This window comes from Pseudophryne corroboree, chromosome 6 (assembly GCF_028390025.1).
Source record: "Pseudophryne corroboree isolate aPseCor3 chromosome 6, aPseCor3.hap2, whole genome shotgun sequence".
In the NCBI taxonomy this organism is placed as follows: domain Eukaryota; kingdom Metazoa; phylum Chordata; class Amphibia; order Anura; family Myobatrachidae; genus Pseudophryne; species Pseudophryne corroboree.
The window spans coordinates 58535942-58560333 of NC_086449.1; the positions used below are offsets into that span (position 1 = coordinate 58535942).

The 24392-nt window shown below is 47.8% G+C and overlaps 1 protein-coding gene across 2 annotated transcripts in view; it reads left to right on the top strand.

Annotated features, from left to right (window-relative positions):
• The window catches only part of LOC134936125 (complement C3-like), a 674806-nt gene that overhangs the window by 447076 nt on the left and 203338 nt on the right, over nucleotides 1-24392 (top strand). The window lies entirely within an intron of this gene.

The window sequence follows — 24392 nt, forward strand, 5'->3', positions numbered from 1 at the left end:
TACAGTCATGAGGAGATGGAGAGGAGATCATTACTCCTAGCCGGCCCTCTCCTTGGCGAGCTAGGATCTGGAGTTTCCCGGACGTTTGGGACAGGCATTGATAGTGTGCGACGGAGCTGCACAGTAGAGACAGAGAGACTCAGAGAGACGTCTTCGGCGCTCAGCGGGAGATAGACGGGAATGACTAATTTGCATAGGCTCACCCTTGGATGGAGATGGTTGACGAGGAGAAGGAGCAGAAGATTTAGGAGTGGATGATCTTCCTCACTCGGTTGCTCTCTCTCTGAAACGTAGATCAACCTTCGTGCAAAGAGAAATTAGCTCATCCAACTTAGAGGGCAAGTCTCTGGTAGCTAACTCATCCTTGATGCGTTCTGATAAGCCATGCCAGAATGCAGCATACAGGGCCTTGTCGTTCCATGCCAGTTCGGATGCCAGGATGTTAAACTGTATAAGATACTGTCCCACAGTACGTGTTCCCTGGCATAGACGGAGAATCTCAGATGAAGCAGATGTTACCCGGCCTGGCTCGTCGAAGATGCGCCTGAATGTAGCTACAAAGTCAGTATAGGAGGACAGCAGGGGATCAGACTTCTCCCATAAAGGTGATGCCCAGTCAAGGGCTGAGCCACTGAGAAGGGAGATGATATAGGCAATTTTGGTACGGTCACTGAAGGAATTGCCAGGTAGAAGCTCAAAGTGGATTTCACATTGATTGAGAAATCCCCTGCAGAACCTTGGAGATCCATCAAATTTTGCTGGCGTTGGAAGATGAAGATGTGGACTGGAAATGGGTAAGGTGGGTGGGGTTACAGCTGGTGTCACTGTAGTGGACGCACCGTACGTGCCAGGTCCACGGAGGGTCGTTTGAATCCCATCCAGCCGTGTAGAGAGATCCTGGAGACAGCGGATGATGTGGCCTTGTGCAGCCTCCTGATGTTCAAGTCTGGCTGCCAGTTCTTGCATCGGCCTAGCCGCTTGATCCTGGTCTCCGGCTGGATTCATATGGTCAGTGCTTACTGTCACAACTGAGGGTTTAGGCTGACGGGAGGAAGCCTCAGTTGTAGGGGTTGGAATGAAGTTAAACTTAGATGGTTTAATCAGACCCCTGGACATGTAAGTGTGGAAGGAAACCCGAAGGTGTGACCATGACAACCAGGTTAAAAGTCAAATGAAAGTTTATTAAACAGACTCCGTATAATCACAACAGCGTTCACAGTCAGTATTAGCAGTGGCAGATAACATAGTTCCTGGATCACTAAACCATAAAAGGTATAACAGGGCACTGGTAGGTTGCAGAACGGATGTTATAGTCCTTGGGTAGAATAACCTTACCAGGCCAGGCTGTAGTAGTGGAGACAACCGAGGAACACGCCAGTAGGTGTATGAGATGATGCTGGTAACTGGAATGCACTGTAGGAGTCACTGGACGGAACCAGCCAGATGGTGGAGATACGGAGTTAAAACTGAAAGATACTGGGGAGCGTGGAAACAGATGAATTGAAGAGTGGTTACCGGTGGTAGTGGATACTGCTGGAAGTAGAAATCCGCTGGGAGAACACCGGCTCTTTAAGGAAGCTGAATTCTGTTGGAAGCAGGTTGCTGGAAACAGATGGGTTAATAGCTGCAAGCTTGGAAGCTGGAAGCAAACGAGGTAATAGCTGAAAGCTGGATCAGTCACAGAGGATTGCAAAGTCAGGCTGCACCGCAGGATGGAAAGCAGGTGCGGGTCTCTTTGTGGATGCTGGAGACAGGAGCTGGAACCTGGAGAAACAAACCACAGGAGAGAGAGACTGGAACAAGGTATGACATTCAAAGCACTGACGTCTATCTGGCCCAGACCCAGGATACTTATACCTGCTGCTATGCAGGCATTGGCTGGGCAATTATGCAGATTCCAGAGATGGTGGATTGGAGGAATTGGAGCATGTGATCAAATCCAACATGGCTGCGCCCATGCTGGAACCTGGAGGGAAAAACCTGGTTTGGAATGAAATGTGCAAACATAGTGATAATGGCGGCGCCGGCCGCGGAGGGCAGGAGACGCTATAACAGTTACATGCTGGGACACATGAAGGACAGCAGAGACTGCGGGAGGCATGATAAATTACTCTGAGAACCCGCAGCAATAATACAGGAATGGCCGCGAAGGCCGGGAGACGCCATGTTGGATTCAAACATGGCACCGCTATGGTAGTGTCTCAGAATGACAGGAGGGATGTGCAGAGTGTTGACACAGATGAGATCCGGACTTGGAACGCTGGGCCAGTCTCAGAAGACACCTAAACGGCAGGTAATGGCGTCCAGATACCCGGATCGTGGTACTCCTGAAGGGAACTGAACGCTAGCCGTGTCTAGATGCTCAATCCCACAGCACGCCGTCACTCCCCTCACAGAGCCAGAAGTCAGAAGACGGGTGAGTATGAGAAGAATGATCTTCAATCAAGTAAGTGACGGCTGAGGTGCGGCGTGGCTGACGGGAGCGCAGAGCGCCATTGCTGCCCACACACACAGGCACTGCAAGGCGTGTGGGGAGGGCGCCCTGGGCAGCAAGAGAAATACCTCAAACTGGCTAAAAGGGGGCATAAGATGCCGCTGGCACAGCTCTACCCCCGTCAGTATAAATATTGGGGGTAATTCTGAGTTGATCGCAGCAGGAACTTTGTTAGCAGTTGGGCAAAACCATGTGCACTGCAGGGGGGACAGATATAACATTTGCAGAGAGAGTTAGATTTGGGTGGGTTATTTTGTTTCTGTGCAGGGTATATATTGGCTGCTTTATTTTTACACTGCAATTTAGATTTCAGTTTGAATACACCACACCCAAATCTAACTCTCTCTGCACATGTTATATCTGCCTCCCCTGCAGTGCACATGGTTTTGCCCAATTGCTAACCTTAATTCAACTTGGAATTACCCCCATTGTCACGGATACTGAGGGGCGGAGCTTCTTCCTCAGGCAGCCAGCACACTACTCAGCACCATTTTCTCTCTCTCAACAGGGAGAACACGCTGGTCCTCTCCTCCACTTCTGACAAGTACAGGGTGCTATAAAGGGGGGGGGGGGGGGGGGGGCACAAAGCGCTTGTGGTGCATTTGATAGTGTATATTACTTTTTAAAAGCGCTTTTGGGCTGTGGACATACTGTGTTCACAGGCAATACTGGCGCTGGGTTTGTGAGCTAGCTGCTCCTATCCTGTGTCCCTCTGACAGATTTTACTGTGGGTCTGTCCCCAAAATAAGTCCCAGTGTGTCTGTGAGTGTGGTGTACACGTGTGAGGCATGTCTGAGGCAGGGAGTTCCTCCCCAGAGGAAGCCATTTTAGGGACACAGAGTTGTAATGTGGTGGCGCTACCGGCACACCAAGAGCCTGCATGGGTGAAAGAGCTACGTGACAGTATGCATCTGATTGACTCTAGATTAGATAAGTCTGAATCTAAGGCTGCATGCTGGAGAAAATCTGTGGAAGATGTGTTTTTTCAGGATGCTGTTATTCCTTATGCGGGCGGCCCCTCTAGGTCACATAAGAGACCATTTACAAATGTTGTAAACACTGATACTGACACAGATTCTGATTCTTGTGTCGACAATAGTGAATCCAGAGACATAGATCATAAATTGGCAAAAAGTATACAATATATGATTGTGGCTATAAGGGACGTGTTGGAGGTTACAGAAAGCACTCCTGTACCTCAGGAGAAAGCTTATTTATGTAAGGAAAATAAATCCAAAGTCACGTTCCCTCCTTCACATGAACTAAATGCTCTGTTTGAAGGGATGTGGGTGAATTCTGATAAAAAAAATTGTATTCCCAAAAGGATTCACATAGCTTATCCTTTCCCGGTTGGAGACAGGAAAAAATGGGAGTCACCCCCTGTGTTAGACAGTGCACTTTCCAGGTTGACAAAGAAGGTCATTCTCCCTGCTCCTGGCACGGCTTCTCTTAAAGAGCCGGCAGACCGCAAAATGGAAACAACATTGAAATCCATTTATGTTATGGTACACTGCTCAGGCCCACTAATGCCTGCGCATGGGTGAGTCGCGCTATTGAAAATTGGTCAGAAAACGTGTCATCAGAAATTTACACGAATGATCAAGGACGCTGCCGCCTACATGCTGGAAGCAATGAAGGATATTGGACTCTTGAGTTCACAAGCCACTACCAAGGCAGTATCGGCTAGGCGGGTGTTATGGATTCGCCAGCGGAACGTGGATGCAGATTCCAAAAGAAACATGGAGGCTGTCCCATATAAAGGTGAGGTTAGTCTCGCGGGCTACCGCGGGTAAGTCAACATTTTTGCCCTCTGCGCCTGCACCGGCAAAAAACACCTATCACCCGCAAATGCAGTCCTTTCGGCCCAATAAATACAAAAAGGCGAGAGTTTCCCCCTTCTTTGCAGGTAGGGGAAGGGGAAGGGGAATGAAGCCCACACAGGCTCCAGGTTCTCAAGAGCAGAAGTCTACCCCTAATTCTGCCAAATCCCCAGCATGACGCTGGAACTCCCTTGCGGGAGGACGCTCGGGTGGCGGCACGTCTCAAACTCTTCAGCCAGGATTGGATTCTGTCTGGCCTGGACCCCTGGGTGTTGCAAATAGTATCCCAGGGATACAAACTAGAGTTTCAAGACGTTCCCCCATGCCAATTTTTCAAATCGACCTTGCCAGCTTCTCCGCCAGAGAGAGAAGCAGTAACAGCGGCAATCCAAAAATTATGTCAAGACCAGGTCATAGTCCTGGTACCGTTGTCACAATAAGGGCAGGGTTTTTATTCAAGCCTCTTTGTTCCGAAGCCGGACGGCTCGGTCAGACCGATCCTAAATCTAAAAGATCTGAATTTCTTCCTGAAAAGGTTCAAGTTCAAGATGGAATCACTTCGGGCGGTGATTGCCAGTCTGGAGGAGGGGGACTACTTAGTGTCGGTGGACATAAAGGATGCTTACCTGCATGTTCCCATTTATCCTCCTCACCAGGCTTATCTGAGATTTGCGATTCAGGATTGCCATTACCAATTCCAGACGTTACCTTTTGGTCTCTCCACTGCGCCGATGGTATTCACCAAGGTGATGGCGGAGATGATGGTCCTCCTTCGTCAGAAAGGAGTCAATATAATCCCATATTTGGATGACCTCCCGATAAAGGCGAGATCCAGGGAGCAGTTATTACAAAACATATCCCTCTCCCTGTCAATACTCCAACAACACGGGTGGATCATAAATTATCCAAAGTCACAGTTGGAACCGACGACAAGGTTGTCTTTCCTCGGGATGATTCTGGATACAGAAGTTCAGAGAGTATTTCTTCCACTGAAAAAGGCTCTGGAAATCCAGAAAATGGTAAAACAGATATTGAAACCATCAAGTGTGTCGATCCATCAGTGCATTCATTTGTTGGGGAAGATTGTGGCGGCATACGAGGCCATACAGTTTGGCAGGTTCCATGCCAGAGTATTCCAGTGGGACCTGTTGGACAAGTGGTCGGGGTCACACCTACACATGCACAGAAAGATAATCCTGTCGTCAAAAAACAGGATTTAGCTCCTGTGGTGGTTGCACAGCTCTCACCTGCTAGAGGGACGCAGGTTCAGGATTCAGGACTGGGTCGTAGTAACCACGGATGCAAGTCTCCGAGGCTGGGGAGCAGTCTCTCAGGGAGAAAACTTCCAGGGACGTTGGTCACAACAGGAAGCCTGCCTTCACATAAACGTTCTGGAGCTAAGAGCCATTTACAACGGCCTTCAACAAGCGGTACATCTTCTTCAAGACCGTCCCGTGCAGATCCAGGTGGACAATGTAACAGCAGTCGCATACATAAACAGGCAGGGTGTAACGAAAAATAGAGCGGCAATGGCGGAGGTGACAAAATCCTCCACTGGGCAGAAAAACATCTACAAGCTCTGTCGCCAATATTCATTCTGGGAGTAGACAACTGGGAAGCAGACTTCCTCAGCAGACACGATATCCATCCAGGAGAGTGGGGCCTCCACCAAGAAGTCTTCGCAGAGGTGACAAGTCTTTGGGGAGTTCCTCAAATAGACATGATGGCATCTCGTCTCAACAAGAAGCTTCAGAGATACTGTTCCAGGTCGAGAGAACCTCAAGCAGTAGCAGTGGATACACTGGTGACCCAGTGGATGTTTCCGTCAGTGTATGTTTCTCTGACGTCCTAAGTGGATGCTGGGGACTCCGTAAGGACCATGGGGATTAGCGGCTCCGCAGGAGACAGGGCACAAAAGTAAAAGCTTTAGGATCAGGTGGTGTGCACTGGCTCCTCCCCCTATGACCCTCCTCCAAGCCTCAGTTAGGTTTTTGTGCCCGGCCGAGAAGGGTGCAATCTAGGTGGCTCTCCTAAAGAGCTGCATAGAGTAAAAGTTTTGTTAGGTTTTTTATTTTCAGTGAGTCCTGCTGGCAACAGGCTCACTGCAACGAGGGACTTAGGGGAGAAGAAGTGAACTCACCTGCGTGCAGGATGGATTGGCTTCTTAGGCTACTGGACACTAGCTCCAGAGGGACGATCACAGGTACAGCCTGGATGGGTCACCGGAGCCGCGCCGCCGACCCCCTTGCAGATGCTGAAGAGAGAAGAGGTCCAGAAATCGGCGGCTGAAGACTTCCCAGTCTTCTTAAGGTAGCGCACAGCACGGCAGCTGTGCGCCATTGCTCTCAGCACACTTCACACCAACGGTCACTGAGGGTGCAGGGCGCTGGGGGGGGGGGCGCCCTGGGCAGCAATGAAAGTACCTATGCTGGCTAAAAATACATCACATATAGCCTCTGGGGCTATATGGATGTATTTAACCCCTGCCAGGTTGTCAGAAAAACGGGAGAAGAAGCCCGCCGAAAAGGGGGCGGGGCCTATTCTCCTCAGCACACAGCGCCATTTTCCTACACAGCTCCGCTGCTAGGAAGGCTCCCAGGCTCTCCCCTGCACTGCACTACAGAAACAGGGTTAAAACAGAGAGGGGGGGCATTTTGTGTGGCGATATTATAATATATTAAGATGCTATAAGGGAAAACACTTATATAAGGTTGTCCCTGTATAATTATAGCGTTTTGGTGTGTGCTGGCAAACTCTCCCTCTGTCTCCCCAAAGGGCTAGTGGGGTCCTGTCCTCTATCAGAGCATTCCCTGTGTGTGTGCTGTGTGTCGGTACGTGTGTGTCGACATGTATGAGGACGATGTTGGTGAGGAGGCGGAGCAATTGCCTGTAATGGTGATGTCACTCTCTAGGGAGTCGACACCGGAATGGATGGCTTATTTAGGGAATTACGTGATAATGTCAACTAGAGATGAGCGCCTGAAATTTTTCGGGTTTTGTGTTTTGGTTTTGGGTTCGGTTCCGCGGCCGTGTTTTGGGTTCGAACGCGTTTTGGCAAAACCTCACCGAATTTTTTTTGTCGGATTCGGGTGTGTTTTGGATTCGGGTGTTTTTTTCCAAAAACACTAAAAAACAGCTTAAATCATAGAATTTGGGGGTCATTTTGATCCCAAAGTATTATTAACCTCAAAAACCATAATTTACACTCATTTTCAGTCTATTCTGAATACCTCACACCTCACAATATTATTTTTAGTCCTAAAATTTGCACCGAGGTCGCTGTGTGAGTAAGATAAGCGACCCTAGTGGCCGACACAAACACCGGGCCCATCTAGGAGTGGCACTGCAGTGTCACGCAGGATGTCCCTTCCAAAAAACCCTCCCCAAACAGCACATGACGCAAAGAAAAAAAGAGGCGCAATGAGGTAGCTGTGTGAGTAAGATTAGCGACCCTAGTGGCCGACACAAACACCGGGCCCATCTAGGAGTGGCACTGCAGTGTCACGCAGGATGGCCCTTCCAAAAAACCCTCCCCAAACAGCACATGACGCAAAGAAAAAAAGAGGCGCAATGAGGTAGCTGTGTGAGTAAGATTAGCGACCCTAGTGGCCGACACAAACACCGGGCCCATCTAGGAGTGGCACTGCAGTGTCACGCAGGATGGCCCTTCCAAAAAACCCTCCCCAAACAGCACATGACGCAAAGAAAAAAAGAGGCGCAATGAGGTAGCTGACTGTGTGAGTAAGATTAGCGACCCTAGTGGCCGACACAAACACCGGGCCCATCTAGGAGTGGCACTGCAGTGTCACGCAGGATGTCCCTTCCAAAAAACCCTCCCCAAACAGCACATGACGCAAAGAAAAAAAGAGGCGCAATGAGGTAGCTGTGTGAGTAAGATTAGCGACCCTAGTGGCCGACACAAACACCGGGCCCATCTAGGAGTGGCACTGCAGTGTCACGCAGGATGTCCCTTCCAAAAAACCCTCCCCAAACAGCACATGACGCAAAGAAAAAAAGAGGCGCAATGAGGTAGCTGACTGTATGAGTAAGATTAGCGACCCTAGTGGCCGACACAAACACCGGGCCCATCTAGGAGTGGCACTGCAGTGTCACGCAGGATGTCCCTTCCAAAAAACCCTCCCCAAACAGCACATGACGCAAAGAAAAAAAGAGGCGCAATGAGGTAGCTGACTGTGTGAGTAAGATTAGCGACCCTAGTGGCCGACACAAACACCGGGCCCATCTAGGAGTGGCACTGCAGTGTCACGCAGGATGTCCCTTCCAAAAAACCCTCCCCAATCAGCACATGATGCAAAGAAAAAGAAAAGAAAAAAGAGGTGCAAGATGGAATTGTCCTTGGGCCCTCCCACCCACCCTTATGTTGTATAAACAAAACAGGACATGCACACTTTAACCAACCCATCATTTCAGTGACAGGGTCTGCCACACGACTGTGACTGATATGACGGGTTGGTTTGGACCCCCCCAAAAAAAGAAGCAATTAATCTCTCCTTGCACAAACTGGCTCTACAGAGGCAAGATGTCCACCTCATCTTCACCCTCCGATATATCACCGTGTACATCCCCCTCCTCACAGATTATCAATTCGTCCCCACTGGAATCCACCATCTCAGCTCCCTGTGTACTTTGTGGAGGCAATTGCTGCTGGTCAATGTCTCCGCGGAGGAATTGATTATAATTCATTTTAATGAACATCATCTTCTCCACATTTTCTGGATGTAACCTCGTACGCCGATTGCTGACAAGGTGAGCGGCGGCACTAAACACTCTTTCGGAGTACACACTTGTGGGAGGGCAACTTAGGTAGAATAAAGCCAGTTTGTGCAAGGGCCTCCAAATTGCCTCTTTTTCCTGCCAGTATAAGTACGGACTGTGTGACGTGCCTACTTGGATGCGGTCACTCATATAATCCTCCACCATTCTATCAATGTTGAGAGAATCATATGCAGTGACAGTAGACGACATGTCCGTAATCGTTGTCAGGTCCTTCAGTCCGGACCAGATGTCAGCATCAGCAGTCGCTCCAGACTGCCCTGCATCACCGCCAGCGGGTGGGCTCGGAATTCTGAGCCTTTTCCTCGCACCCCCAGTTGCGGGAGAATGTGAAGGAGGAGATGTTGACAGGTCGCGTTCCGCTTGACTTGACAATTTTGTCACCAGCAGGTCTTTCAACCCCAGCAGACCTGTGTCTGCCGGAAAGAGAGATCCAAGGTAGGCTTTAAATCTAGGATCGAGCACGGTGGCCAAAATGTAGTGCTCTGATTTCAACAGATTGACCACCCGTGAATCCTTGTTAAGCGAATTAAGGGCTGCATCCACAAGTCCCACATGCCTAGCGGAATCGCTCCCTTTTAGCTCCTTCTTCAATGCCTCCAGCTTCTTCTGCAAAAGCCTGATGAGGGGAATGACCTGACTCTGGCTGGCAGTGTCTGAACTGACTTCACGTGTGGCAAGTTCAAAGGGCATCAGAACCTTGCACAACGTTGAAATCATTCTCCACTGCACTTGAGACAGGTGCATTCCACCTACTATATCGTGCTCAATTGTATAGGCTTGAATGGCCTTTTGCTGCTCCTCCAACCTCTGAAGCATATAGAGGGTTGAATTCCACCTCGTTACCACTTCTTGCTTCAGATGATGGCAGGGCAGGTTCAGTAGTTTTTGGTGGTGCTCCAGTCTTCTGTACGTGGTGCCTGTACGCCGAAAGTGCCCCGCAATTTTTCTGGCCACCGACAGCATCTCTTGCACGCCCCTGTCGTTTTTTAAAAAATTCTGCACCACCAAATTCAAGGTATGTGCAAAACATGGGACGTGCTGGAATTTGCCCATATTTAATGCACACACAATATTGCTGGCGTTGTCCGATGCCACAAATCCACAGGAGAGTCCAATTGGGGTAAGCCATTCCGCGATGATCTTCCTCAGTTGCCGTAAGAGGTTTTCAGCTGTGTGCGTATTCTGGAAAGCGGTGATACAAAGCGTAGCCTGCCTAGGAAAGAGTTGGCGTTTGCGAGATGCTGCTACTGGTGCCGCCGCTGCTGTTCTTGCGGCGGGAGTCCATACATCTACCCAGTGGGCTGTCACAGTCATATAGTCCTGACCCTGCCCTGCTCCACTTGTCCACATGTCCGTGGTTAAGTGGACATTGGGTACAACTGCATTTTTTAGGACACTGGTGAGTCTTTTTCTGACGTCCGTGTACATTCTCGGTATCGCCTGCCTAGAGAAGTGGAACCTAGATGGTATTTGGTAACGGGGGCACACTGCCTCAATAAATTGTCTAGTTCCCTGTGAACTAACGGCGGATACCGGACGCACGTCTAACACCAACATAGTTGTCAAGGACTCAGTTATCCGCTTTGCAGTAGGATGACTGCTGTGATATTTCATCTTCCTCGCAAAGGACTGTTGAACAGTCAATTGCTTACTGGAAGTAGTACAAGTGGGCTTACGACTTCCCCTCTGGGATGACCATCGACTCCCAGCGGCAACAACAGCAGCGCCAGCAGCAGTAGGCGTTACACGCAAGGATGCATCGGAGGAATCCCAGGCAGGAGAGGACTCGTCAGAATTGCCAGTGACATGGCCTGCAGGACTATTGGCATTCCTGGGGAAGGAGGAAATTGACACTGAGGGAGTTGGTGGGGTGGTTTGCGTGAGCTTGGTTACAAGAGGAAGGGATTTACTGGTCAGTGGACTGCTTCCGCTGTCACCCAAAGTTTTTGAACTTGTCACTGACTTATTATGAATGCGCTGCAGGTGACGTATAAGGGAGGATGTTCCGAGGTGGTTAACGTCCTTACCCCTACTTATTACAGCTTGACAAAGGGAACACACGGCTTGACACCTGTTGTCCGCATTTCTGGTGAAATACCTCCACACCGAAGAGCTGATTTTTTTGGTATTTTCACCTGGCATGTCAACGGCCATATTCCTCCCACGGACAACAGGTGTCTCCCCGGGTGCCTGACTTAAACAAACCACCTCACCATCAGAATCCTCCTGGTCAATTTCCTCCCCAGCGCCAGCAACACCCATATCCTCCTCATCCTGGTGTACTTCAACACTGACATCTTCAATCTGACTATCAGGAACTGGACTGCGGGTGCTCCTTCCAGCACTTGCAGGGGGCGTGCAAATGGTGGAAGGCGCATGCTCTTCACGTCCAGTGTTGGGAAGGTCAGGCATCGCAACCGACACAATTGGACTCTCCTTGTGGATTTGGGATTTCAAAGAACGCACAGTTCTTTTCGGTGCTTTTGCCAGCTTGAGTCTTTTCAGTTTTCTAGCGAGAGGCTGAGTGCTTCCATCCTCATGTGAAGCTGAACCACTAGCCATGAACATAGGCCAGGGCCTCAGCCGTTCCTTGCCACTCCGTGTGGTAAATGGCATATTGGCAAGTTTACGCTTCTCCTCCGACAATTTTATTTTAGGTTTTGGAGTCCTTTTTTTACTGATATTTGGTGTTTTGGTTTTGACATGCTCTGTACTATGCCATTGGGCATCGGCCTTGGCAGACGACGTTGCTGGCATTTCATCGTCTCGGCCATGACTAGTGGCAGCAGCTTCAGCACGAGGTGGAAGTGGATCTTGATCTTTCCCTAATTTTGGAACCTCAACATTTTTGTTCTCCATATTTTAATAGGCACAACTAAAAGGCACCTCAGGTAAACAATGGAGATGGATGGATTGGATACTAGTATACAATTATGGACGGGCTGCCGAGTGCCGACACAGAGGTAGCCACAGCCGTGAACTACCGCACTGTACTGTGTCTGCTGCTAATATATAGACTGGTTGATAAAGAGATAGTATACTCGTAACTAGTATGTATGTATAAAGAAAGAAAAAAAAACCACGGTTAGGTGGTATATACAATTATGGACGGGCTGCCGAGTGCCGACACAGAGGTAGCCACAGCCGTGAACTACCGCACTGTACTGTGTCTGCTGCTAATATATAGACTGGTTGATAAAGAGATAGTATACTCGTAACTAGTATGTATGTATAAAGAAAGAAAAAAAAACCACGGTTAGGTGGTATATACAATTATGGACGGGCTGCCGAGTGCCGACACAGAGGTAGCCACAGCCGTGAACTACCGCACTGTACTGTGTCTGCTGCTAATATATAGACTGGTTGATAAAGAGATAGTATACTCGTAACTAGTATGTATGTATAAAGAAAGAAAAAAAAACCACGGTTAGGTGGTATATACAATTATGGACGGGCTGCCGAGTGCCGACACAGAGGTAGCCACAGCCGTGAACTACCGCACTGTACTGTGTCTGCTGCTAATATATAGACTGGTTGATAAAGAGATAGTATACTCGTAACTAGTATGTATGTATAAAGAAAGAAAAAAAAACCACGGTTAGGTGGTATATACAATTATGGACGGGCTGCCGAGTGCCGACACAGAGGTAGCCACAGCCGTGAACTACCGCACTGTACTGTGTCTGCTGCTAATATATAGACTGGTTGATAAAGAGATAGTATACTCGTAACTAGTATGTATGTATAAAGAAAGAAAAAAAAACCACGGTTAGGTGGTATATACAATTATGGACGGGCTGCCGAGTGCCGACACAGAGGTAGCCACAGCCGTGAACTACCGCACTGTACTGTGTCTGCTGCTAATATAGACTGGTTGATAAAGAGATAGTATACTACTAATATTATATACTGGTGGTCAGGTCACTGGTCACTAGTCACACTGGCAGTGGCACTCCTGCAGCAAAAGTGTGCACTGTTTTAATATAATATTATGTACTCCTGGCTCCTGCTATAACCTATAACTGGCACTGCAGTAGTGCTCCCCAGTCTCCCCCACAATTATAAGCTGTGTGAGCTGAGCAGTCAGACAGATATATAATATATATAGATGATGCAGCACACTGGCCTGAGCCTGAGCAGTGCACACAGATATGGTATGTGACTGACTGAGTCACTGTGTGTATCGCTTTTTTCAGGCAGAGAACGGATATATTAAATAAACTGCACTGTGTGTCTGGTGGTCACTCACTATATAATATATTATGTACTCCTGGCTCCTGCTATAACCTATAACTGGCACTGCAGTAGTGCTCCCCAGTCTCCCCCACAATTATAAGCTGTGTGAGCTGAGCAGTCAGACAGATATATATAATATTATATATAGATAATAGATGATGCAGCACACTGGCCTGAGCCTGAGCAGTGCACACAGATATGGTATGTGACTGAGTCACTGTGTGCTGTGTATCGCTTTTTTCAGGCAGAGAACGGATTATATTATGTACTCCTGGCTCCTGCTATAACCTATAACTGGCACTGCAGTAGTGCTCCCCAGTCTCCCCCACAATTATAAGCTGTGTGAGCTGAGCAGTCAGACAGATATATATAATATTATATATAGATAATAGATGATGCAGCACACTGGCCTGAGCCTGAGCAGTGCACACAGATATGGTATGTGACTGAGTCACTGTGTGCTGTGTATCGCTTTTTTCAGGCAGAGAACGGATTATAAATAAAAGTGGTGGTCACTGGTCACTATCAGCAAAACTCTGCACTGTACACTACTGAGTACTCCTAATGCTCCCCAAAATTAGTAAATCAAGTGTCTCTCTAATCTATTCTAATTCTAAACGGAGAGGACGCCAGCCACGTCCTCTCCCTATCAATCTCAATGCACGTGTGAAAATGGCGGCGACGCGCGGCTCCTTATATAGAATCCGAGTCTCGCGATAGAATCCGAGCCTCGCGAGAATCCGACAGCGTCATGATGACGTTCGGGCGCGCTCGGGTTAACCGAGCAAGGCGGGAAGATCCGAGTCGCTCGGACCCGTGAAAAAAAACATGAAGTTCTGGCGGGTTCGGATTCAGAGAAACCGAACCCGCTCATCTCTAATGTCAACACGCTGCAAGGTCGGTTGATGACATGAGACGGCCGGCAAACCAATTAGTACCTGTCCAGGCGTCTCAAACACCGTCAGGGGCTTTAAAACGCCCATTACCTCAGTCGGTCGACACAGACACGGACACTGACTCCAGTGTCGACGGTGAAGAAACAAACGTATTTTCCATTAGGGCCACACGTTACATGTTAAGGGCAATGAAGGAGGTGTTACATATTTCTGATACTACAAGTACCACAAAAAAGGGTATTATGTGGGGTGTGAAAAAACTACCTGTAGTTTTTCCTGAATCAGATAAATTAAATGAAGTGTGTGATGATGCGTGGGTTTCCCCCGATAGAAAATTATTGGCGTTATACCCTTTCCCGCCAGAAGTTAGGGCGCGTTGGGAAACACCCCCTAGGGTGGATAAGGCGCTCACACGCTTATCAAAACAAGTGGCGTTACCGTCTCCAGATACGGCCGCCCTCAAGGAGCCAGCTGATAGGAGGCTGGAAAATATCCTAAAAAGTATATACACACATACTGGTGTTATACTGCGACCAGCGATCGCCTCAGCCTGGATGTGCAGCGCTGGGGTGGCTTGGTCGGATTCCCTGACTGAAAATATTGATACCCTTGACAGGGACAGTATTTTATTGACTATAGAGCATTTAAAAGATGCATTTCTATATATGCGAGATGCACAGAGGGATATTTGCACTCTGGCATCAAGAGTAAGTGCGATGTCCATGTCTGCCAGAAGATGTTTATGGACACGACAGTGGTCAGGTGATGCAGATTCCAAACGGCACATGGAAGTATTGCCGTATAAAGGGGAGGAGTTATTTGGGGTCGGTCCATCGGACCTGGTGGCCACGGCAACAGCTGGAAAATCCACCTTTTTTACCCCAAGTCACATCTCAGCAGAAAAAGACACCGTCTTTTCAGCCTCAGTCCTTTCGTCCCCATAAGGGCAAGCGGGCAAAAGGCCAGTCATATCTGCCCAGGGGTAGAGGAAAGGGAAGAAGACTGCAGCAGGCAGCTCCTTCCCAGGAACAGAAGCCCTCCACCGCTTCTGCCAAGTCCTCAGCATGACGCTGGGGCCGTACAAGCGGACTCAGGTGCGGTGGGGGGTCGTCTCAAGAGTTTCAGCGCGCAGTGGGCTCACTCGCAAGTGGACCCCTGGATCCTACAAGTAGTATCCCAGGGGTACAGATTGGAAGTTAGAGACGTCTCCCCCTCGCAGGTTCCTGAAGTCTGCTTTACCAACGTCTCCCTCCGACAGGGAGGCAGTATTGGAAACAATTCACAAGCTGTATTCCCAGCAGGTGATAATCAAAGTACCCCTCCTACAACAAGGAAAGGGGTATTATTCCACACTATTTGTGGTACTGAAGCCAGACGGCTCGGTGAGACCTATTCTAAATCTGAAATCTTTGAACACTTACATACAAAGGTTCAAATCAAGATGGAGTCACTCAGAGCAGTGATAGCGAACCAGGAAGAAGGGGAATATATGGTGTCCCTGGACATCAAGGATGCTTACCTCCATGTCCCAATTTGCCCTTCTCACCAAGGGTACCTCAGGTTCGTGGTACAGAACTGTCACTATCAGTTTCAGACGCTGCCGTTTGGATTGTCCACGGCACCCCGGGTCTTTACCAAGGTAATGGCCGAAATGATGATTCTTCTTCAAAGAAAAGGCGTCTTAATTATCCCTTACTTGGACGATCTCCTGATAAGGGCAAGGTCCAGAGAACAGTTGGAGGTCGGAGTAGCACTATCTCAAGTAGTTCTACGAACCTCCTAGAACCAGGCCAAGTGTCAGTGCATCAATGCACAAGAGTCCTGGGAAAAATGGTGGCTTCTTACGAAGCGATTCCATTCGGCAGATTTCACGCAAGAATTTTTCAGTGGGATCTGCTGGACGAATGGTCCGGATCGCATCTTCAGATGCATCAGCGGATAATCCTGTCTCCAAGGACAAGGGTGTCTCTTCTGTGGTGGCTGCAGAGTGCTCATCTACTAGAGGGCAGCAGATTCGGCATTCAGGACTGGGTCCTGGTGACCACGGATGCCAGCCTGAGAGGCTGGGGAGCAGTCACACAGGGAAGAAATTTCCAAGGAGTGTGGTCAAGTCTGGAGACTTCTCTCCACATAAATATACTGGAGCTAAGGGCAATTTACAATGCTCTGAGCCTAGGAAGACCTCTGCTTCAAAGTCAACTGGTGCTGATCCAGTCGGACAACATCACGGCAGTCGCCCACGTAAACAGACAGGGCGGCACAAGAAGCAGGAGGGCAATGGCAGCAAGGATTCTTCGCTGGGCGAAAAATCATGTGATAACACTGTCAGCGGTGTTCATTCCGGGAGTGGACAACTGGGAAGCAGACTTCCTCAGCAGGCACGACCTCCACCCGGGAGAGTGGGGACTTCATCTGGAAGTCTTCCACATGATTGTGAACCGTTGGGAAAGACCAAAGGTGGACATGATGGCGTCCCGTCTGAACAAAAAACTGGACAGGTATTGCGCCAGGTCAAGAGACCCTCAGGCAATAGCAGGGACGCTCTGGTAACACCGTGGGTGTACCAGTCGGTGTATGTGTTCCCTCCTCTGCCTCTCATACCCAAGGTACTGAGAATTATAAGACGGAGAGGAGTAAGAACTATACTCGTGGCTCCGGATTGGCCAAGAAGGACTTGGTACCCGGAACTTCAAGAGATACTAAGAAGGGACTTGCTTCAGCAAGGATCATGTCTGTTCCAAGTCTTACCGCGGCTGCGTTTGACGGCATGGCGGTTGAACGCCGGATCCTAAGGGAAAAAGGCATTCCGGAAGAGGTCATCCCTACCCTGGTCAGAGCCAGGAAGGATGTGACCGCACAACATTATCACCACATTTGGCGAAAATATGTTGCATGGTGTGAGGACAGGAAGGCCCCACGGAGGAATTTCAACTCGGTCGATTCCTGCATTTCCTGCAAACAGGAGTGTCTATGGGCCTCAAATTGGGGTCCATTAAGGTTCAAATTTCGGCCCTGTCGATTTTCTTCCAGAAAAAATTGGCTTCAGTTCCTGAAGTCCAGAAGTTTGTCAAGGGAGTACTGCATATACAACCCCCTTTTGTGCCTCCAGTGGCACTGTGGGATCTCAACGTAGTTCTGGGATTCCTCAAATCACATTGGTTTAAACCGCTCAAATCTGTGGATTTGAAATATCTCACATGGAAAGTGACCATGCTGTTGGCCCTGGCCTCGGCCAGGCGAGTGTCAGAATTGGCGGCTTTGTCTCACAAAAGCCCATATCTGATTGTCCATTCGGACAGGGCAGAGCTGCGGACTCGTCCCCAGTTTCTCCCTAAGGTGGTGTCAGCGTTTCACCTGAACCAGCTTATTGTGGTACCTGCGGCTACTAGGGACTTGGAGGACTCTAAGTTGCTAGATGTTGTCAGGGCCCTGAAAATATATGTTTCCAGGACGGCTGGAGTCAGGAAAACTGACTTGCTGTTATCCTGTATGCACCCAACAAACTGGGTGCTCTTGCTTCTAAGCAGACGATTGCTAGTTGGATGTGTAGTACAATTCAGCTTGCACATTCTGTGGCAGGCCTGCTACAGCCAAAATATGTAAATGCCCATTCCACAAGGAAGGTGGGCTCATCTTGGGCGGCTGCCCGAGGGGTCTCGGCTTTACAACTTTGCCGAGCAGCTACTTGGTCAGGGGCAAACACGTTTGCAAAATTCTACAAATTTGATACCCTGGCTGAGGAGGGCCTGGAGTTCTCTCATTCGGTGCTGCAGAGTCATCCGCACTCTCCCGCCCGTTTGGGAGCTTTGGTATAATCCCCATGGTCCTTACGGAGTCCCCAGCATCCACTTAGGACGTCAGAGAAAATAAGAATTTACTTACCGATAATTCTATTTCTCGTAGTCCGTAGTGGATGCTGGGCGCCCATCCCAAGTGCGGATTGTCTGCAATACTTGTACATAGTTATTGTTAACTAAAACGGGTTATTATTGTTGTGAGCCATCTTTTCAGAGGCTCCGCTGTTATCATGCTGTTAACTGGGTTCAGATCACAGGTTGTACAGTGTGATTGGTGTGGCTGGTATGAGTCTTACCCGGGATTCAAAATCCTTCCTTATTGTGTACGCTCGTCCGGGCACAGTATCCTAACTGAGGCTTGGAGGAGGGTCATAGGGGGAGGAGCCAGTGCACACCACCTGATCCTAAAGCTTTTACTTTTGTGCCCTGTCTCCTGCGGAGCCGCTAATCCCCATGGTCCTTACGGAGTCCCCAGCATCCACTACGGACTACGAGAAATAGAATTATCGGTAAGTAAATTCTTATTTTTCCCTCCATTTCCGCTGATCCCAAAAGTACTCAAGATCATAAGAAAGACAAGGGTTTGAGCAATCTTCATTGCCCCAGACTGGCCAAGAAGGTCTTGGTACCCAGATCTTCAGCAGTTACTCATAGGAGATCCTTGGCCTCTTCCTCCTCAGGAGGACCTGCTGCAGCAGGGGCCGTGTGTTACGTTCTTGGTGCTCAGAACAAAAGAGGTATTGCGTAGTGAGTCCAGAGCACAAGAACGTGACGCTGAAATGATAGCAAGGTGTAGTAATAACCCCTAGCAACCTACCTCCGTTGTTTCACCCGCGTGGTCCGTTTTCACCTGCGAGACTGTGTTCTTGGGCCTACGGCAGCCGCGTTTGAAGGGCGGATTAGGTCTGCCCAACTCCGATGCCCCCACGTCTTGATATGAGACAAGGTGTAAACCGAGATGGGATGATAACAAGGGGACCTCTAACTAAACCAAACTCAGAGCTAGGGTCTACTAAGAGACCTAAAACTAAACGTATGTGCGGTACGCCACCAAAGGAAAAGAACAACAAAGGTACTACTGTCCACACCCTACATGGCACCGTCGTGTACCGGGGAGGACAGTTAGTGCCGAAACCACCGCAAAAACACCAGAAACTGGTTAAACTAAAGAATACAGCGGCCTAGGCCACAAGACATGGCAGAAGCCACTACTCACGACACCGGGAGGAGAACCTCGAGATGACAGGCACAGGTAACTGAAAAGACTGCCATGACCGGCTTCCGGACACCAGGACTTGGGACCACAGGGAACAGAGTAGTCCAGATCACAGCACGCTGGACAAAGAACATTGCTGGGCAGGAACAGCATACAGGAAGCTATCACCGGCATCTGTGTAAAGCAGTGAGGAGGCATATAAAAGGGAGCCCTCCAATGACTAAGCAGAACCTAATTAATGATGTCGTGCAGCTGTCCTGCTGCACGACCAGAGAAGGGCAGGTGTGTGTAATCCTAACATGGCAATGGGGAACGCGGTCCGCCTGTGGCGTCCCCATTGCCATGGACCCGGCGGCACTGAGCGTTCGGCATCCTAGCATTGCCAAGGACCGGGTGGCTTCAGCGCACACGGTGTCCTGTCGTTGCTAGGCGCCGTACAGGGGAACAGGGAGGCGAGGCGGCCATGACCGTTGCTCGGCAACGGTCGTGGCGCCGGCACGAGCTGCCGCGCCTAACACAGTGTGTGTACCAAGACTTACCTCGGCTACGTTTGACGACATGGCTGTTGAGCGCCGTATCCTAGCCAGGAAGGGTATTCCTAAGGGGGTCATTCCCACCCTTATTCAGGCTAGAAAGGGAGTAACGTCAAAACATTACCACCATATTTGGAGAAAATACTGTATGTGTCTTGGTGTGAATCCAAGAAAGCTCCTACGGAAGAGTTTCACTTAGGACGTTTCCTCCATTTTTTGCAGGATGGTTTGGAGACGGGCCTACGATTGGGATCAATCAATGTCCAGATTTCAGCCTTGTCAGTATTCTTCCAAAAAACAATTGGCCTCTCTTCCAGAGGTTCAGACCTTCGTGAAAGGGGTTCTGCACATCCAGCCTCCATTCGTGCCTCCAGTGTCACCATGGGACCTTAACGTGGTATTGCAGTTCTTTCAATCGGATTGGTTTGAGCCTCTACAAAAGATAGAGTTGAAGTTTCTCACTTGGAAAGTGGTGATGCTTTTGGCATTGGCATCCGCAAGGCGGGTGTCGGAATTGGGGGCCTTGTCTCACAAGATCCTTTACCTGATTTTCCATGAAGATAGGGTATAGTTGCGAACTCGCCAACATTTTCTTCCAAAGATGGTTTCTACTTTTCACATAAACCAACCTATTATGGTGCCAGTAGTTACTGAAACATTCACTGATTCAAAGTCTCTAGATGTGGTTAGAGCTTTGAAAATCTATGCTGCTAGAACAGCTAGTATACGAAAAGCAGAGGCTCTGTTTGTCCTGTATGATCACAACAAGATTGGCTGTCATGCTTCCAAGCAGACTATTGCACGTTGGATTAGAAATACGATTCAGCAAGCTCATACTACGGCTGGATTGCCGTTACCGACGTCGGTAAAGGCCCACTCCACTAGGAAGGTGGGCTCATCCTGGCCGGCTGCCCAAGGGGGTCTCGGCATTACAACTTTGCCGAGCAGCTACTTGGTCAGAGTCAAACACATTTGCTAAGTTCTACAAGTTTGACACCTTGGCCGATGAGGACCTAAAGTTTTGGACAATCGGTGCTGCAGGGTCATCCGCACTCTCCCACCCGTACTGGAGCTTTGGTATAGACCCCATGGTCTTGATGTCATCCCCAGCATCCTCTAGGACGTATGAGAAAATAGGATTTTGATAACCTACCGGTAAATCCTTTTCTCCTAGTCCGTAGAGGATGCTGGGCGCCCGTCCCAGTGCGTACTTTACCTGCAGTTTAGTTATTACAGTTACACAAGTTGTGTTATCTTGGTTTCAGCATGTTGCTGCAATTAGTTCATGCCTGTTGGCGTGTGTTATGTTGAATGCCATGTGTGCGGCATGGTTGAGGGTGTGAGTTGGTAGATATCTCACCACTAGTTAAGTAATTCCTTTCCTCGAAATGTTAGTCTCCCTGGGCACAGTTCCTACAACTGATGTCTGGAGGAGGGGCATAGAGGGAGGAGCCAGTTCACACTCAATGAAAAGTCTTTAGAGTGCCCATGTCTCCTGCTGATCCCGTCTATACTCTATGGTCTTGATGTCGTCCCCAGCATCCTCTACGGACTAGGAGAAAAGGATTTACCGGTAGGTTATCAAAATCTTCTTTTTACATTTTTTGGGCTCGTTTTCTTTGTAGAGTGACCGGGAACTCCAATTAGTGCACCGTGTCCACTCGCATGGCTTGCTTCGTTCGCCATGCAGGTTACCGTTCCCAATTTTAGTCCACATGGATCGTAAAGTATGAAAAAGTTCAAAAAATAAAAAATATTCTGAAAAACTCATGTCGACCTTTTGTCATGTCAACCTAATGAATGTCAACCAATAGTGGTTGACCTAATGACCGTATCTCTTGTTACCTGTGCTCTTTTTTAGTTTTTCAGTTACTGTAATGCTAAATTCTGTGTACCCTATATTGTTCTAATATCTGCAGTATGTATGGTGCTGCAAAACACTTGTGAAGCCTTATAAATAAAATGTAATAATATGTGCATACTACGGTATCCGGGCTCTAGGTCAACCATGAAAAAGTTGACAGTCATTAGGTCAAACACTTCAAAATAGCAATATACCAGTACTAGCTGTTAGGTGAAAAATGTAAATCAGGACGGCTTGTTAAAAATGCCACGTTTATTTAATATATATACAATAAAATGCTAATGGATAAAAAAGTTCATAAGGGAAAACTAAGCCACATAGTGAGCTGTGCTAGTAAATATATGAGTCAAATATATAGTATTGAACCCTCGTCCCACACAAATGGCTAGGACTCGTTTATCGGATGTTACTGGGAGAACAGCAATATCACCGGATAATATTCACCAATGTTCAAAGATTTTCAATCATATGGTTGTTACTGGTTGGTCAGAGACGAAAATGCAGTTCCATTTGTTATCATCTGGGTATAATCCTTTAGGTGCTTATGGGTCAGTTCTGCCAAGAACCACTGCAATGCAAGTCCCAGAGGTGCAAAAGGTAGCCCAAATGTCACCAGTGGTGAAGTATGGGTCCAAGTGGCAAAGCACAGTGTACAGCAAGGCACAACGCGTTTCATTGGCAGGGTATATACAGTTTCTTCAGGAGCATGTAACTGGTGACCATTTGGGCCTCCTTATATACCACATTGAGGAGTTCAATTAATCACACCTGTCTAAAACAATGATGTAATAAAACATGGCGTCCCAAGAAATTTATAAAAACACATACCTGAGAGAATCCACTAGGTCTCGATTATATAATTTACAGATTGGGCATTAAAACGATCTTTATTTAGAATGAAAAGAACATTAATAAATGGGTTTTCCTCCTCTTAAGTTTCGATCACGTCACTAGGTAAGATCACGTGATCAGAGCTTCCCGTGTATAGTCTATATCATAACCGGTGGAGAAAAGTCCATAAAAGAGAATGCGCTTGTGTGCACATAACATATATATTTTGGTCACGTGATGCGTCACTAGCGGCTCTACATGGGGCATACATTCTATACACACAAGAAGGTTTCCGATGTCAGTGTTTATTCAGTTTCCAGGGAACCATATAGATATCCGGTCACATTTTGCGCTCTAATTTATCAATTAATTGCATATTATAGTCATTTTATAAATAAAATATTAACAATAGCGTAAGGGAGCCGTGTATAATCATGCACACACATTTTTTATATATATATATATATATATATATATATATATATATATATATATATATATATATATATATATATATATACACACTGGTAGGCTTAATAATAGAGATTTACCGTATATATATATATATATATATATATATATATATATAAATAAAAATAAATAAATAAATATATATATATATATATATATATATATATATATGAAGGTTGGTGTGGTCGGCACTCCCACATAGATGAGCAACTGCCCTGGTGCCCTCCTTTGTGAAGATATAAAGAAAGCAATGTCCTTGTAGAGATGGATGCAACCACTCCCACTGATGAAGGAACAGGCGGCACGCCAAGGGTCTTGTGAAAAAGAGTTGTATTCAAAGCAATAAATCAACTATATATAATAGGAAAATTCTCCAATAAATCAGAGAGAGAAGATTCAGTATATATATAATCTAGTAAAGAGACACATACACATGCATATATCCTGTAATCAAAAATAGAAATGAGCTAATATGCAACGAATAGGTTTGATGGTAAGAGAAATAAGGTAGGTATTTGTAGGAGTATCTTAAAGATCTGAATGGGAATAGTGATGGGGTGGTATATTCATCCCAGTAGCAAGGTGGCCGAGTGGTCCTGACAGGGGGTGCAGCTGCTATGGGGCCCAACCAGTCTATCCAGGGTCCGCTTCAGCTTCATCCCCTGCACCAAATAACACTGATCCATGCCCGGCCTGGCTGAGAGTGATTGCCAACCATGGGCCATGCTGCACACACCCCTCCTCCCATCAACAGAGACCGCCCACCCCGGGCAGCCCCTTCTGACAGCATCAGATACGGACTGCACTTGAAATAAAGACGAGCCTACGCCCAGCCGGGAGGTATGCCCACTCTGGGGGATAGGGGGTGTTATTGTGGCTGGGGACACAATGTAGAGAGGTGACTAGTGGCGGCAGGGCAGGGGCGGCCATTGCAAAATTTTGCTATGGGGTCCACACCAATATAGTTACGCCCCTGATCAAAAGTGCACATACTGTATATATGCACGCATATAAATAAGGCCATCTAAAGGACAGAATTAAGTTCTATGATCTCATTGAGGCCATCTGGATTGAGTGAGTTGAATTTCAACATCTTGTCTACAGAGTTTCTTATATTTGTCACCACCTCTAGGAGTTGGGGAAATATGTTCCAAGCATATAATAGAAAGATCAGAAGTATTGGCAGAATGTTTCAAGCAAAAATGCCTAGGAACACTATGTGTCTGACAGTTGTTAATAATATTTCTGCGGTGTTCCATAAATCGTACCCGTAATTATCTGATTGTGCGACCTACATAGTTAAGACCACAACTGCATGTTAGCAGGTATATTACTTATCTAGAATCGCAAAAGGTAAGGTTATTGTGGTAGTCAGTTTTTAGCAAATCTGAGCATCCTTGTGAGTCGATTTCTCGAATGGTTCCCAGATGGTTTGGA